At 35.5% G+C, this 10000-nt stretch overlaps 1 long non-coding RNA gene across 1 annotated transcript in view; it reads left to right on the top strand.

Annotated features, from left to right (window-relative positions):
* LOC137630630 (uncharacterized) overlaps positions 1-10000 on the top strand; it is a 372657-nt gene that overhangs the window by 133375 nt on the left and 229282 nt on the right. The window lies entirely within an intron of this gene.

The following is a 10000-nucleotide window of genomic DNA, read 5'->3' as shown; positions in this document are numbered from 1 at the left end:
TAGAAAATTCACTAAGAGAGACTTCTCTGAAAGACTACAGATAAGATTGAAATTTCTTCGCGATTGCTTTCCGATGTGCCCATCTCATTGTCCATTGTCTGCGCTCAATAGCGAAGAGATAAGTACGAGGAATAATAGCTCATTATCCTTTATTAAACCACAATGGAGGCAAAGGAAGGGCGAAGTTATTTCGTAGGCTAATTATCGAAAACTCGTTATCTGTTTCTTATATCGACAAAAAGATGATATTTTCGAAAGGATGCCTAGTCCCCCCCCCCTTTCTCTCTCTCTCTCTCTCTCTCTCTCTCTCTCTCTCCCCCCTTATATTACTACACTGAAAGAATCGTCTGATCTCTTTCAGATCGCAGCCAAAGTATCCTATAACTCAAATTATGAAGTTTACTTAAGTTAAAAGGGATGTGGATGCGTAGGTCGACCGAGCTTTGTATGTTCAAGGTAATTTCAAGGTAAAGTTGCCTTGCTTACGGTGGCGGCAGATGCGTATTTCCTAATTATGCTGTTCTCATCATTCTTGAAACGATTTTTTCCCTTATCATTTGCGTTCATAATTTGTATGAAATGCATACTGAGATCGTGGCTTTACATTATGTGTTAAACTTATTCCTTGCATGTATAATGGACTTAATTTCAAATCGGTAATTAAATCATTTCATGTTCATGTAATGAATTATATCAGGTAAAGTCATTTTTTTTCTTTATAAAACTACTGTTTTAGAATGATATATTGTTAACTTGTTTTCATCATTTATTTATTTCCCTATTTCCTTTCCTCAATGGACTATTTTTCCCTATTGGAGCCCTTGGGTTTATAGCATTTTGTTTTTCCAATTAGGGTTGTAGCTTGGCTAGTAATAATAATAATAATAATAATAATAATAATAATAATAATAATAATAATAAATTACTGACACGGATTTGTATTTTGAACCATAAGCTGGAGACAGTAATTCCCCTATTCTCATTCTTGCCATGAGGGTTAATCAATCTTTTTATTTTTTAATTATGTCAAATACTTAATACTTTTTCTAGGAATCAGGAGATGTATCAATACAAATCCATTTTTATACCATTGTCATCTCGAATGGAATTTTCTGCTTTCCTCTATTTCCTAAGTGCTTCCACCTTCCTTTTAGAATTCTAGACTTTTAGTCCTTTAACACAAATATTTGTTCAGGGTCACCTAAGGCTTGAAGTCCATTAACATTAGCATTAAATGTGGATTGCTTATGGAGTGAAGCCCCCAACGCAAATACTTCTTATGGTCATCTTGGAGTAAAGTCTATCAATACAATTGTTTCTTGGGGTAACTCAAGGTTTGAATTCCATTAATACGAAATTTTCATGCAGCTCACTTCAAGTGAAATATTCATCAACTGCAACGTTTATTTGAGATTACAATAAGGATAAAGTCGATTAAAAAGAACTTTTGATTTTCTTTGTTTTGATTTGATCAGTCGATGTTGAGTCATAACAACAGAGGTTGTTTGATACAAACTCTTCACAAGACGTTCATCCATCCACTGATGCTCCTTGAATACGTGAAAAGAAGGGAAGAGGAAATAATGAAAATAAATGCCGATAGACGAATCGGAACTGTCTTTGCTGTTTGAAGAAAGTTCAGAAGACCACATCAGAACCTTTAACGGACGGTTTAACCCATGTGACACCATAGTCCGTTCATACTGTGCTTAGCTCGGGTCAATAACAAACCCAGAGAAGAGTTTTTAGGAAGAAGAAACTTGTACAGTTTGTCCCTGTCATGGGTAAGTGACTTAAGGTCACGTTGTTGTTTAAACTTATTGCGAATTGATATGTTCTTTCAATTCAAGTGTCAAACGTCCAGACTCCAGAGAACTTACATCAACGGGGCTTTGATTTAAGTTCTCAGGTTTCATAACATGGTTCTCTCTCTCTCTCTCTCTCTCTCTCTCTCTCTCTCTCTCTCTCTCTCTCTCTCTCTCTCTCTCTCTCATATATATATATATATATATATATATATATATATTTATATATGTATATATATATATATATATATATATATATATATATATTTATATATGTATATATATTATATATATACACACACACACACACACACACACATATATATATATATACAAGTTTATTACAAGTCTACGTACATATTCCTGTCGAATTCAGGAATCTGTTCTTAGACTTGAAAGCAACCCTTCTCCACTATGATAGCTGATAAGTGAGTTTGCAACACGTGGTTATTTATCAAGAATCTATATCTATAACAACGTGTTGCAAACACTAATCAGCTATTATAGTGGAGATGAGTTTATTTCAAATCTAAGAACAGATTCCTGAATTCGACAGGAATATGTACGGTAGACTTGTAATAAACTTGTATTTGTCTTGATAGCATGGTTGGTTACAGACTCTGCAAGCATGGTTTCGGCTAAGAGGCTTAGGTTCGAATTTCTGCTCAGTCACAAGCTTTAATCATAAATTAATTCCTAGTAGATATTCACTCCCAAAGATAGAATTCGATATTAAATGCCATTTTGGTTGATATTTACATTAATTAAAATCAAGAGTGTTAGTCATATATATATACAGTATATATATATATATATATATATATATATATATATATATATATATATATATATATATATACAGTATATATATATATATATATATATATATATGTATATATATATATTTATATATATATATATGTATATATATATATATATATATATATATATATATATATACATATATATTTTTTTTTCTTACTTGCCAGGTTACAACCCTATTTGTGTCCGATCTATCGGAATCCAGACATGAATGGCTATACAGTATATGGAAGGTCTGGGACTCACTGACGGGTGTTAAGTAGCAGGAGCCTGCATGGTGAGGAGGAGGTATGCTGGCTGTTAAGTTCACCACTCACCTAGGTGAAGCGGGGTCATTTCATTCATAAAAAATGCCTAAAGTATATGCTGTATTTAATTGTACCTCCTTTTTGTCCCATATTTTGATGCTCCTTACCTCTAGCATCAGGGATTTTTTGACCTCTTATTTTGAGGCGCCTTACTTCTAGCATTTGAGGTTCTTTGAACTCTATTTTGAGGTGCCTTATCTCCAGAATTAGGGTCTTTTTTACCTCTATTTTAAGTGCTTTAACTTTAGCTTTATGACCTCTATATTTTTAGGTGCATTATCTCTAGCATTAGGGGCTTTTTGGCCTCTATTTTGAGGTGCCTTATCTCTAGCATTAGGGGCTTTTTGACCTCTATTTTAGGGGCCTTATCTCTAGCACAATGGGCTTTTCGACCTCTATTTTGAGGTGTCTTATCCCTAGCATTAGGAGTTTTTTACCTCTATTTTTAGGTGCCTTAATTTTAGCTTTACGGGCTTTATGACCTCTATTTCGAGGTGCCTTGTCTCTAGCATTAGGGCCTTTTTGATCTCTTATTTTGAGGTGCCTTATCTCTAGCATCAGGAGCTTTTTACCTCTATTTTCAGGAGCCTAATCTATAGCATTAGGGGCTTTTTAACCTCTGATTTTGATGTGCCTTATCTCTAGCATTAGGGGATTTTTACCTCTTATGTTGAGGTGCCTTATCTCTAGCATTAGGAGCTTTTTGACCTCTATTTTTAGGCGCCTTAACTTTAGATTTATGGGCTTTATGACCTCTATTTTTAGGTGCCTAACCTCTAGCAAAGAAGGGCTTTTTGACCACTGATTTTGAGGTGCCTTATCTCTAGCATTAGGGGATTTTTTACCTCTATTTTGAGGTGCCTTATCTCTAGCATTAGGGTTTTTTTTACCTCTATTTTTAGGTGCCCTAACTTTATCTTGAGTGGCTTTATGTCATCTATTTTAGGTGACTTCTGTCTAGCATTAGGGGCTTTTTAACCTCTGGTTTTGAGGTGCCTTATCTCTAGCATTAGAGACTTTTTACCTCTATTTTAAGGTGCCCTATTTATAGCATTAGGGTTTTTTTTACCTCTATTCTTAGGTGCCCTGTCTCTAACATCAGGAGCTTTTTTACCCCTATTTTTAGGCGCCTTATCTCTAGCATTAGGGGCTTTTTAACCTCTATTTTGAGGTACCTTATCTCTAGCGTTAGGGACTTTATGACCTCTATTTTATGGTGCCTTATCTCTAGCATTAGCGGCTTTTTGACCTCTGATTTTGAGGTGCCAGGTGTCTTATCTCTAGCTTTAGGGGATTTTTTTTACCTATATTTTGAGGTCCCTTATCTCTAGCCTTAGGATTTTATTTACCTCTGTTTTTAGGTGCCTTAACTTTAGCTTTAGGGGCTTATTTATATCATTAGTGGCTTTTTTACCTCTATTTTTAGGAGCTTTATATATAGCATTAGTGGCTTTTTGACCTCGATTTTGAGTTGCCTTATATGTAGCATTAGGGTCTTTTTGACCTCAGATTTTGAGGTGCATTACTTGTAGCATTAGAGGCTCTTCGACCTCCCTTTTTAGGTGCATTAGTGGCTTTTTTACCTCGATTTTGAAGTGTATTACTTTTAGCATTAGGGGCTCTTTGACCTCTATTTTTAGGTGCCTTATTTATAGCATTAGGGGCTTTTGACCTCTATTTTTAGGAGCCTTATATATAGCATTAGGGGCTTTTGACTTCTATTTTTAGGTGCCTTATTTATAGCATTAGGGGCTTTTGACCTCTATTTTTAGGAGCCTTATATATAGCATTAGGCCCTTTTTGACCTCTATTTTTAGGTGCCTTATTTATAGCATTAGGAGCTTTTTTACCTCTATTTTTAGGAGACTTATATATAGCATTAGGCCCTTTTTTGACCTCAGGTTTTGAGGTGCATTACTTCTAGCATTAGAGGCTCTTTGACCTCTATTTTTAGGTGCCTTATATATAGAATTAGGGGCTTTTTTACCTTAAGTTTGAGGTGCATTACTTGTAGCATTAGAGGCTCTTCAACCTCCCTTTTTAGGTGCCTTATTTATAGCATTAGGGGCTTTTTGACCTCGATTTTGAAGTGTATTACTTCTAGCATAAGAGGCTCTTTGACCTCTATTTTTAGGTGCCTTATTTATAGCATTAGGGGCTTTTTGACCTCGATTTTGAAGTGTATTACTTCTAGCATAAGAGGCTCTTTGACCTCTATTTTTAGGTGCCTTATATATAGCATTAGGCCCTTTTTGACCTCAGATTTTGAGGTGCATTACTTCTAGCATTAGAGGCTCTTTGACCTCTATTTTTAGGGGCCTTATTTATAGCATTAGGGGCTTTTGACCTCTATTTTTAGGAGCTTTATATATAGCATTAGAGGCTTTTTGACCTCGATTTTGAGGTGCTTTACTTCTAAGATTAGAGGCTCTTTGATTTCTATTTTTAGGTGCCTTATTTATAGCATTAGCAGCTGTTTTACCTCTATTTTTATTTGCCGTATTTCTAACATTAAGGGTTTTTTACCTCTATTTTGAGGTGCCTTATTTCTCGAATTAGGGGCTTTTTTTTTTTACCTCTATTTCAAAGTGATTTACCTCTAGCATTAAAAGCTATTTTACGTGTTCGTTTAAAGGCTCTTCATTGCTGTTCTCCTGTCTGTTCTAGATTTCAAGATTAGTTTTTCGGTTTCCTTTAATATTTCATCCTCCACTTTCCTTAGTTTGTCAATTTCCTTCGAGATTTCATCGTATTCTTTCTTAGTTCGTCAGTTTCCTTTTAGATTTCAAGAGAGATTTCAGTGCCGTGTGTCCTCAGTTCGTCAGATTCCTCAGAGAAATCGATGGCATCCATGTCTTTGTCCATCGGGGCGATGGGTAGAGACAGGAATGCAATAAAATTTCTCCGCATACGTCATCACGCTAATAAACCGGGAGCTAGCTTAAGTTTATTTAACAATTTGAGCCCGACAGGTTTGAGCATTGGATTCCATGCGTTTTATGGGTGTCATTACAAAGAGGCAAGTCTTAAGTGACATGGCTTGTACGGTGACTAGGGGTAGCCCCTCAAACCCCCCATCAAAATTTATTTTATTTAACAACTTGAGCCCAAACATCAAATAACATTTTATCAAGTGGCCCTTGGATAAGGATTCAAATCCCATCAGTTAAGACCAAAAATTCCTGTACGTTGATTAATTAAGACACTAATTAATTACAGCCAATTTCAGTTTTATTTAACAATTCAAGCCCAAACTATTTTCTTTCATATAATGATACTACTAGATACAGTGAAGAGAAAAATATAATACAAGACCAAAAATATTTGTACGGGGGCCATTTAAGACCCCTTATTAATTACCATGGGCATTTTTTGGTGCCAGATTGCACTTTATCTAACCAACATAGCCCATCCAAAATTTCAGTTGCATATTACTATCTACCAAGTTTAATATCATTTCATACAAGTCAAGACACAATTTACCTGTACATCAGCTAATTAAGACGCTAATTAATTTGACCTGATTACAGTTTTATTTAACAATTTGAGCCCAAACAAATTTCTTTCAAATAATGATACCACTAGTAACAGTGATTGGAAAAATACAACACAAGACCAAAAAATTTTGTACAGGGTACATTTAAGACCCCTTATAAGCAGACCTTAATATGTCAATTACAAAATAAAAGTGCATTCTTTGATCTTATCTCACTAGTGTTTGACTAGTGGTTTTTGTTAATAAACATCTCGCATAATCCAAGAGTTGCATGCTACTGTCTTCCAACTATAATATTTCCTACAGCTCAAAAGATAAATTATCAGTACATCAGAAAATTTAAAACAATAATAATTTTATTTAATTACAGTATTATTTCATAATATAAGCCCCCAGTAATTTCTTTCATAGATTCTACCACTAGTTAAACTCAGTAGGAAAACACAATTTAAGACAAAATATATTTGAACATTTGCCATTTAAGAGCTACTCTCTTGATGAGAATGCCTCGTTTGTTAGTGGCAAAATATATATTACGCATTACTGTTCACAATATGGGAAACATAATAAAGCATATGATGCTAATCACTCTTAGCTTTGAATAAAATATAAAATATTGAGTATAATACACGCATAGACGTGTATAGAAAAAAAACAATCAGTTCAATTTGAATTTTTCATTCCATAGTTTTTTAACACAGCATTTTAATTCATGTTTTATCTTACACAGTATAATAACTATAATTGCATGTAGAGCAACAGCCATAAACATTAATCAAACCATAGAGTAGTCATGGATATATAGGTAAACATATTTTCACATTAAAGAAATCAGAAGTATTCTAGTCATCACAGTCAGAATCAGTATCTGTTTCTAAGCCACTACCATACACAGTCTCTATCTCACTATCACTATCACCTATTTCTTTGTCATTTGACACTGAACTACTATCATCATCCATAGCAGACACCACTTTCTCTGGAATCTGATCACCATCAAACATCTTAGGCTCATATTTTGATTCCATCAAAATCCAACCATCAATTTCAGATGGATCCTGTTCAATCATGTTTGAGTTGGCACTTGACCACATTCGAGCAACAAAAGAACACCTTCTTATATGCTGAGAAAGCTCAGCTTCACAAGGTGGGATGAGACACCCATCAATACCACTCAACCTTTCCAACATATTTTTGCAGCCAGGTTTAGGACTGAATGCCCTCTCAACGACTTTGTAGCGGTATTCATTCAACTGACATTGATCTCCCTTAAAACCATAGAGGCATGCCGTAAATCTCTGGAGAGCCTTTTCAGCAGTGACAGATGTTTTCACATGTTCCCATCTCTGCAAAAGCAGCCTGGACATCAGCAGACTTTTCAAGTAGTCCTAGTGGACGCACTTTCCCTTTTCTAACAAAGGCGGATGTATAGTCAGAGCCCGTGAAGGCATGAAATCCTGGCAAAGCTCCACAAACTTCCACACCGAGCTCTTTTGCTAGTAATGTTATATCAATATAGCGCCGTGTGTCCTTCCCAGTTGTTCCAACATCCATCCAAACTTTCATTTTGTGTTTTATGACATGATAAAGCAAAATAACAGCAATATCAGTGTCAGAAGCCCTGACCACAATATTTCTCGATTGTTTTTCTCTAGCTGCATGGTATGCATGTAAACATATCCTAGTATCAGCCTCGTGGTGATTACAAGCCAAATCCTGGACGGCTTCTCGAATGACTACCCCTGTTGGTGATACATGAAAGCTGTGACATTCTGACAAATGGCCCAAATATATTATCCTACTGCCAATCGGTGTGGTATATTCAGGGCGCTGCCATTCATGAGCTAAAAATTCTGCTAGGCTCTGCTTGAATGAGTTGGACTTGAGTCCATCTGCCAAATTTCTGGGACAACGTTGTTCTGGTCCAGTGATGAGGTACCCTTTATCTGTGGCATTCCTTCTCATTCTTTCAGAGTCTTTGATAGATGGTTCAGCATAAGTGTCGAACAGTATATCAATTCTTATTTTTGACAATGCAGTTACATTCATTAAAATCAATCTTGCAAGGCTACCATATGTTGATGTTTTTTGTCCAACCAATGTATGTAGAATAAAATTGCCATCAACAATGCTGACATCTACAGTCTCAGGAGCCTGGTGATTCAACCGTTTCTCAAGGTTCTGAAGCAATGTGCTCTTGTTGGTTTTAGCCATACTGCCATCAGTTGAGAACATGGACAATGGTATAGGTGTCAGAGGGTAAGAAAATGTGGTCCTTAAGTCAATATCATCTTTTGAAGCCACTACTGCCAGCCGTCCCATCAGATCTCTTGTGCATCTTAGTTCTGATATTTTTTTGTTGGTAGTTCTTTTGTTCTTTGCACATTCACTTTGAAAAGTTAACAGCTGTTCTCTTTTGATTGGCTCTTCAAATCTGCTGGGGTGTTTTATACAGGCTTCAACAAATGTTTTACGTCGGTCTTCCCCGTTGACTTTCACTGCTAAAATAGATTCTTTTACAGAAGATGAAGCTTCTTTACCAGTGAAGATGTTGTATAGGCTATCATTAGTACTACTGTCAAAGGGATTACAGCATTCTTCTATCATGTGCACTAACTTCTCCAAATCTCCCTTATCTCTTTTTCTTCTCGATGCCTGTAGATCATTCACAACATCTTCTTTATGACCCATCTGTACCATTTCTTGTACTTTACTGACACAAGCTGCCCTAGTTGCCTTTGTTACAGCCCATCTCAAACGAGAACTGTAGTTGTTTGTCATAGCTGAGATGCCAGTCATCCTCGATGCTGCATCTGCATTAACTGTCTGCTCGAGGGTAAGGTCGACAGGGATTCTGCTAAAGTTGTGATCTGTCCTTCTGACAGAGAATGCCCCTCCTTCAAGTATTTTTCGAAGTCCAGGATGTGTCTGGTCTATGTTAATTAAGTTCATATATATGACTTATGCTGTACATACTCATAGACAATAAAACTTTGTGAGTAACCTTTGGACTCTTGGATTATGCGAGATGTTTATTAACAAAAACCACTAGTCAAACACTAGTGAGATAAGATCAAAGAATGCACTTTTATTTTGTAATTGACATATTAAGGCCTGCTTATAAGGGGTCTTAAATGTACCCTGTACAAAATTTTTTGGTCTTGTGTTGTATTTTTCCAATCACTGTTACTAGTGGTATCATTATTTGAAAGAAATTTGTTTGGGCTCAAATTGTTAAATAAAACTGTAATCAGGTCAAATTAATTAGCGTCTTAATTAGCTGATGTACAGGTAAATTGTGTCTTGACTTGTTTGAAATGATATTAAACTTGGTAGATAGTAATATGCAACTGAAATTTTGGATGGGCTATGTTGGTTAGATAAAGTGCAATCTGGCACCAAAAAATGCCCATGGTAATTAATAAGGGGTCTTAAATGGCCCCCGTACAAATATTTTTGGTCTTGTATTATATTTTTCTCTTCACTGTATCTAGTAGTATCATTATATGAAAGAAAATAGTTTGGGCTTGAATTGTTAAATAAAACTGAAATTGGCTGTAATTAATTAG

This window comes from Palaemon carinicauda, chromosome 38 (genome assembly GCF_036898095.1).
Source record: "Palaemon carinicauda isolate YSFRI2023 chromosome 38, ASM3689809v2, whole genome shotgun sequence".
Taxonomy (NCBI): Eukaryota; Metazoa; Arthropoda; class Malacostraca; order Decapoda; family Palaemonidae; genus Palaemon; species Palaemon carinicauda.
Note: the sequence above shows the minus strand (reverse complement) of the source record. Positions and strands in the feature narration are given on the sequence as shown.